We start from the raw sequence: 8,384 nt of genomic DNA, 5'->3' as shown, positions 1-8,384 counted from the left end.
CATTGTCCGTTTTGGGTTTTTCTTTTGCTAGCCCCGCCCCTTCTCCTACAAGGTTCCCCAGAATTTCTGGGAAACCCCTTTAATCCCAACCGAGGGCATGTCTCCAAAAACATAAGATTCAGTCAAGTGAATCCCTTTTATATGGAGAATGATTTGTTTTATTCTAATAATTTGGGTCGTGCTAGGAATTCGGAGATAACTGTATATTTATTGTGCTAATTAATATATTTTAATTAATTATATTTTATTAGGTGGTAATTTTGATCAAAATTGGAAAAACATTTGGAAAATTACACATTTTTATCATCCCATCTAATGCTAAGCTATAAGGCTGTGGTCAAACCTGATGTCCTATTTTGCCACATATTTACAGAATTGATTCGATTCTCATTCACCGTTTGGGTTTCTTAAAGGGCACCTGTCATCAAGAACAGGCACAATAAACTTTACTCCACCCTTACTGCAGTGCCGGTGTCCCAGCTGAAATCCTCCTCCCACCAGTAAAACTGTTTCCCAAATTCTTTCTGCTTTTGTCTATGCTGACCACACCTACTGGTGTGTGGCTCCACCCACCTCGGCTTGGTCCCACCAATTGCAGGGCGAGTGAAATGCTGGGAAGATCTGCAGTTTCCCACACAGTGCTCATTGATACACAATGGTGTAAAAGGGACAGGAAAGGGATAGGTAGAGGACTTCCTGTCTGCTCAAGCTGACATTCAACACTGAGCTGTCAGTCAAAAAAAAAGGAGGCGGGCTTCACTGGCCGCCTGGAGAAAACTTGATTCTTTTCTTCGGAAGTTGACTCATCTCTACTCATTTGCATATCAGATAAATGGCTAAATTAAGGTACAGTGCCTCAGTGGAAGATAATTTCAGGTGATGGGAAGGACTTTTGACCCTTTACCAGCAGGTATTACTGGTGTAAGTCAAAGCTAATTTATTGAATAATGAATGGTGCCAGGGCCTGAAGGGCGGAACATGACCCATTTTCATTGTATCCCTAGAAACTCATTGGCCCCGCCCTTCAGGCCCTGCAAAAGGAATAATTCAATGAATCAGCTGTGACTGGAGTGTTCCTTTAAGGACCACAATCCACATCTCCTTGGCCTTGCTCCAAGTATTTGGTATCAGGAATAGAATGAAATAATAAATTCTGGGTCAGGGGTCTCGCTCTCATCTCGGATGTATCTTCATAGATGGGACCTCTCCAAACCTTTTGCTACATTGTGTCGGACATTGCTCAGTTGATAAATCTAATCCAAGTTTTTGGAGTGGAGCTCGGAACAGCTGACCCTAGGACAAGTCCCACGGAGTGCTGCAGCGGGTGCAGAGACCTCTCCTCCTGGAGCAGAATATTAATGCGATCCTTCTCTGTGATATTGATGCCGGAGCTGGAGTGTCCTCTCCACCGCCCTGTAGGATACATAATTATAGGATTAAGACTTTGTTAAGTGTGTGTTTGCCGCACCATGGGTGAGGAACAATAGTTGTGTTACTGCTGCGGCGATGGATTTAGATGGAAGCCAGAAACTTGTGCTGATGATGTCTTCAAGGGAAAAGAGTTTAGAGAAAGAGACACAGAGACGGATCGGATCCAGGAAGAGACCCCAAAATCCTCATATTCTGTGCATTGATGTGCTACGCCCCTCCTCTCTGTCCTGAGGTTGTAGGCGGCTTCTGGTTGTGCACAACATTTGTCTCTGAGTGTGGAGAGGGGTTTTGGAGCAGTGTTGAAGGACATTTAGCACCAGATTTAGGTACACTGCCCCCACTTACATGCTCGTTACCCTACGGGGTACTGGGCACCATTTTTTAAGTTTATTTCAAGCTTTTCTAAATGAGATAATGGGACAGATTTACTTACCCGGTCCTGTCACGATTCCGTGGCGTGTTGTCCGACGCTGATTCGTGTTTGGTGCGATTCACTAAAATCGTGTGCCTGAGTTCCTGCATGTGTCCATGCTGCGCCGAGGTCCACTGGAGTTCACCTTCTTCTTCCCGGTGCATGATTGATTTCTGTCGCGTGCAAGCCGATGCCGATGCATCAAAATACGATCGCGTGCGCCAAAAATCCCTCCCGGGGCATTTCAACGCATTGTAATGAGTAAATGAGCTCCAATGACTTGAAAAATATGTAAATCAGCCAGAAATCCTCCGGGCCTACATCACTGGAGCCCCTTCTGGTTACACAGCTGTCGGCAAGCCTGGCGCATGCGCAGTAACATTGTCCTTAGGCGGCTCCTCAAGGAAGGTGTAACTGCGCATGTGTGAGACTCGCAGAGAGATGGGTGACGTCACAGGCCGCCTGCTGCGATGGCTGGAAGGAGGAGCAGGGAAGAGCAGTGAATAGTAAATATGGCGGCATGAGAGCCTAGAGTCAGAAGGTGGGTCTCTGGCTGATTTACATATTTGTATAAATTCATTCTCTCATTTAAAAGAATGAATAAGAAAACCGGTGCCCAGTACCCCCCAGGGTAGCGAGCATGTGAGTGGGGACAGTCTCAATCTGGTGCTAGATGTCCTTCAGGGTCGGCTCCAGGTTTCAGTAGGCCCCTGGGCTTCAGAGCCTCAGTGGGCCCCTTTGCAGTGAACTGCAATCAAAAATTCAGAGACTAAAACAGTCTCCTGTTCCCTAAAATATTCCCTAGTTTGTCATCCCAAAAAGCCATATGGTTATGGTATATACAGCCCGCATCACCTCTATGCATTTATTAGATACAGCCCCCCTCACCTCTATGCATTTATTAGATACAGCCCCCCTCACCTCTATGCATTTATTAGATACAGCCCCCCTCACCTCTATGCATTTATTAGATACAGCCCCCCTCAACCCTATGGATTCTGTAAGTATGTAGATAGATAGTATTTCAGATGCTGGTACAGAATTCTATAGATGTGTCCCCCGTTTGTCCCCTCATACATATTCTGTACAGTCACTCATATATCAGAGGTGCCAGCGGCCGTGTGCACATGTCGTGTTCCGGACTTGTCCAAGTCATGAAGCCCTCAGGACGGAAATCTGTGCAGGACATAAAGCAAGATGTCAGATCAACTCCTGCAAAATAATGAGGGAGTGTTAAATGCTTATTAAACATTGATGAAAGTCAATTATCTCCAGACTTGGGCTCAGGATTTGCATAGAACTTGGTAGTTTGCACAAAAAAAGTTTTATTGTTTTTTTCGGCAAGTCAGATATAATTCATATTTACACCAGTGATACATATTGCCCCCTATGTACAAGGATATAACTACTATAATACTGCCCCCTATGTACAGGAATATAACTACTATAATACTGCCCCCTATGTACAAGAATATAACTACTATAATACTGCCCCCTATGTATAGGAATATAGCTACTATAATACTGCCCCCTATGTACAGGGACATAACTACTATAATTCTGCCCCCTATGTACAGGAATATAACTACTATAACACTGCCCCTATGTACAGAGATATAACTACTATAATACTGCCCCCTATGTACAAGAATATAACTACTATATTACTGCCTCCTATGTACAGGAATATAACTACTATAATACTGCCCCCTATGTACAGGAATATAACTACTATAATACTGCCCCCTATGTACAAGAATATAACTACTATAATACTGCCCCCTATGTACAGGAATATAACTACTATAATACTGCTCCCTATGTACAGGAATATAACTACTATAATACTGCCCCCTATGTACAAGAATATAACTACTATAATACTGCCCTCTATGTACAAGAATATAACTACTATAATACTGCCCCCTATGTACAGGAATATAACTACTATAATACTGCCCCTATGTACAAGAATATAACTACTATAATACTGCCCCTTATGTACAAGAATATAACTACTATAATACTGCCCCCTATGTACAAGAATATAACTACTATAATACTGCCCCCTATGTACAGGAATATAACTACTATAATACTGCCCCCTATGTACAAGAATATAACTACTATAAAACTGCCCCCTATGTACAAGAATATAACTACTATAATACTGCCCCCTATGTACAAGAATATAACTGCTATAATACTGCCCCCTATGTACAAGAATATAACTACTATAATACTGCCCCCTATGTACAAGAATATAACTACTATAATACTGCCCCCTATGTACAGGAATATAACTACTATAATACTGCCCCCTATGTACAGGAATATAACTACTATAATACTGCCCCCTATGTACAAGAAAATAACTACTATAATACTGCCCCCTGTGTACAAGAATATAACTACTATAATACTGCCCCCTGTGTACAAGAATATAACTACTATAATACCGCCCCATATGTACAAGAATATAACTACTATAATACTGCCCCCTATGTACAGGAATATAACTACTATAATACCGCCCCCTATGTACAAGAATATAACTACTATAATACCGCCCCCTATGTACAAGAATATAACTACTATAATACTGCCCCCTATGTACAAGAATATAACTACTATAATACTGCCCCCTATGTACAAGAATATAACTACTATAATACTGCCCCCTATGTACAAGAATATAACTACTATAATACTGCCCCCTATGTACAGGAATATAACTACTATAATACTGCCCCCTATGTACAGGAATATAACTACTATAATACTGCCCCCTATGTACAAGAATATAACTACTATAATACTGCCCCCTATGTACAAGAATATAACTACTATAATACTGCCCCCTATGTACAAGAATATAACTGCTATAATACTGCCCCCTATGTACAAGAATATAACTGCTATAATACTGCCCCCTATGTACAAGAATATAACTGCTATAATACTGCCCCCTATGTACAAGAATATAACTGCTATAATACTGCCCCCTATGTACAAGAATTAAACTGCTATAATACTGCCCCCTATGTACAAGAATATAACTGCTATAATACTGCCCCCTATGTACAAGAATATAACTACTATAATACCGCCCTCTATGTACAGGAATATAACTCCTTTAATACCGCCCCCTATGTACAAGAATATAACTACTATAATACCGCCCCCTATGTACAAGAATATAACTACTATAATACCGCCCCCTATGTACAAGAATATAACTACTATAATACCGCCCCCTATGTACAAGAATATAACTACTATAATACCCCCCCCTATGTACAGGAATATAACTACTATAATACCGCCCCCTATGTACAGGAATATAACTACTATAATACCGCACCCTATGTACAAGAATATAACGACTATAATACCGCCCCCTATGTACAGGAATATAACTATAATACCGCCCCCTATGTACAAGAATATAACTACCATAATACTGCCCCCTATGTACAGGAATATAACTACTATAATACTGCCCCCTATGTACAGGAATATAACTACTATAACACTGCCCCCTATGTACAGAAATATAACTACTATAACACTGCCCCCTATGTACAGGAATATAACGACTATAATACTGCCCCCTATGTACAGGAATATAACGACTATAAAAGTGCCCCCTATGTACAAGAATATAACTACTATAATACTGCCCCCTATGTACAGGAATATAACGACTATAATACTGCCCCTATGTACAGGAATATAACTACTATAATACTGCCACCTATGTACAAGAATATAACTACTATAATACTGCCCCCTATGTACAAGAATATAACTACTATAATACTGCCCCCTATGTACAGGAATATAACTACTATAATACTGCCCCCTATGTACAGGAATATAACTACTATAATACTGCCCCCTATGTACAGGAATATAACTACTATAATACTGCCCCCTATGTACAAGAATATAACTACTATAATACTGCCCCCTATGTACAGGAATATAACTACTATAATACTGCCCCCTGTGTACAAGAATATAACTACTATAATACTGCCCCCTATGTACAGGAATATAACTACTATAATACTGCCCCCTATGTACAGGAATATAGCGTCTATAATACTGCCCCCTATGTACAGGAATATAACGTCTATAATCCTTGAAGTAAGTCACTGAATTGTCAGAGTCTGTAGAGGATGGACAGGGGTGTAAGTTACAGCAGGTAGGTCTACCCCTTCAGCTCTTGTAAAACAAATCATTAGACAATGAGGAATACAAATAATATAATGGTAACTCCTTCGTATACACATACGTTATTAGACACACATGTAACCTTTAATAACCTTTTCAATACAGTGGTCCTGGGGATGTTAGACAGGTGTATGTGAGTATTATGTAGCGGGTGATATATGGCGGTAGGATTACATGCAGCGCTGCTTCCTTATGGCTTCTCCAGGTATACAGTGAGGACGAGGCTACAAAGAGAGACACGTGATATCAGCTGAATCAATGCGTCTTCAGTTGTGCAGTTGCATTGGTCGGTAATAAACACAGGTTGATCCATCAAATGATCCATAATACCAATTCCCGGGATATCCACTGTTTTCAAAGGAAATCTCCCATCAAAATCCATCCTGATAAACCAGGGACATCACTCATAGATCCAGGCACCGGGACTGTGGGATCTTCTTATATGTGTTATCCATGGCCTCCTTCCTTCTGACATCAACTTTTATAATTATGCTAATGACTTCTTTTAAGTGCTGCTATGTTCTCTGCTATTCCTATCCTTGGAATAAGATATTATATAAAATATCAGTATAGATTCCTTCCCATACACATATCTAGATCCCCTTCCTTCCACCTACACTCACCGGCCACTTTATTAGGTACACCTGTCCAACTGCTCGTTAACACTTAATTTCTAATCAGCCAATCACATGGCGGCAACTCCGTGCATTTAGGCATGTAGACATGGTCAAGACAATCTCCTGCAGTTCTCCCGAGCCTCAGTATGGGGAAGAAAGGTGATTTGTGGCCTTTGAACGTGGCATGGTTGTTGGTGCCAGAAGGGCTGGTCTGAGTATTTCAGAAACTGCTAATCTACTGGGATTTTCACGCACAACCATCTCTAGGGTTTACAGAGAATGGTCCGAAAAAGAAAAAACATCCAGTGAGCGGCAGTTCTGTGGGCGGAAATGCCTTGTTGATGCCAGAGGTCAGAGGAGAATGGGCAGACTGGTTCGAGCTGATAGAAAGGTAACAGTGACTCAAATCACCACCCGTTACAACCAAGGTAGGCAGAAGAGCATCTCTGAACGCACAGTACGTCGATCTTTGAGGCAGATGGGCTACAGCAGCAGAAGACCACAGGGGTGCCACTCCTTTCAGCTAAGAACAGGAAACTGAGGCTACAATTTGCACAAGCTCATCGAAATTGGACAGTAGAAGATTGGAAAAACGTTGCCTGGTCTGATGAGTCTCGATTTCTGCTGCGACATTCGGATGGTAGGGTCAGAATTTGGCGTCAACAACATGAAAGCATGGATCCATCCTGCCTTGTATCAGCGGCTCAGGCTGGTGGTGGTGGTGTCATGGTGTCTTTGGGCCCCTTGGTACAACGCCACAGCCTACCTGAGTATTGTTGCTGACCATGTCCATCCCTTTATGAGCACAATGTACCCTGTAACATCTGATGGCTACTTTCAGCAGGATAATGCGCCATGTCATAAAGCTGGAATCATCTCACACTGGTTTCTTGAACATGACAATGAGGTCACTGGACACAAATGGCCTCCACAGTCACCAGATCTCAATCCAATAGAGCATCTTTGGGATGTGGTGGAACGGGAGATTCGCATCATGGATGTGCAGCCGACAAATCTGCGGCAACTGTGTGATGTCATCATGTCACTATGGAGCAAAATCTCTGAGGAGCTTCCAGCACCTTGTTGTATCTATGCCACGAAGAACTGTGGCAGTTCTGAAGGCAAAAGGGGGTCCAACCCGTTACTAGCATGGTGTACCTAATAAAGTGGCCGGTGAGTGTATATTGTTCATTCCTGGAATCAGTAAATCATGTGCTTTGTATAGATATACATATTGACCTTACCAAATAAGATGTACATATTGTGTACATCACCCTTTTCTTTCCGGAGTTATGGTGTTCTGAAGGGTCTTGTAAAAAAAAAAATCTGGGCAGTGCTAACCATTATCTTTTCAATCTATCTATAATCTATCAATCATCTATCTATCTTTGCCCTAGATCTGAGTCTATTTTATTCTGCCCACATTTCCGTGATGGCTTGCGTTCTCTCATAAAGAACTTAAGCAGCACATCCAATGAGATATTAACAAGCAGATCCTCTGAGCTCTGCATATTCTGTACACATTGGATCTACAGCGATGTCAGTTTTCATCACATGGAGGAGCATGGTGCATGTAATAAGTAGTTGAAACCAGCAGTGAAATAGTTACCTTGAGTGTAGTCTGTGTTGTGGGGGATGAATAGCTTTCTAGGGTAAAGAGAGTGGCCAGCGAGTAGAGGCTTGGG

This window comes from Engystomops pustulosus, chromosome 8 (assembly GCF_040894005.1).
Source record: "Engystomops pustulosus chromosome 8, aEngPut4.maternal, whole genome shotgun sequence".
Classification (NCBI taxonomy): Eukaryota; Metazoa; Chordata; class Amphibia; order Anura; family Leptodactylidae; genus Engystomops; species Engystomops pustulosus.
The sequence above is the reverse complement of the archived record's forward strand: the minus strand, read 5'-3'. Positions refer to the sequence as shown.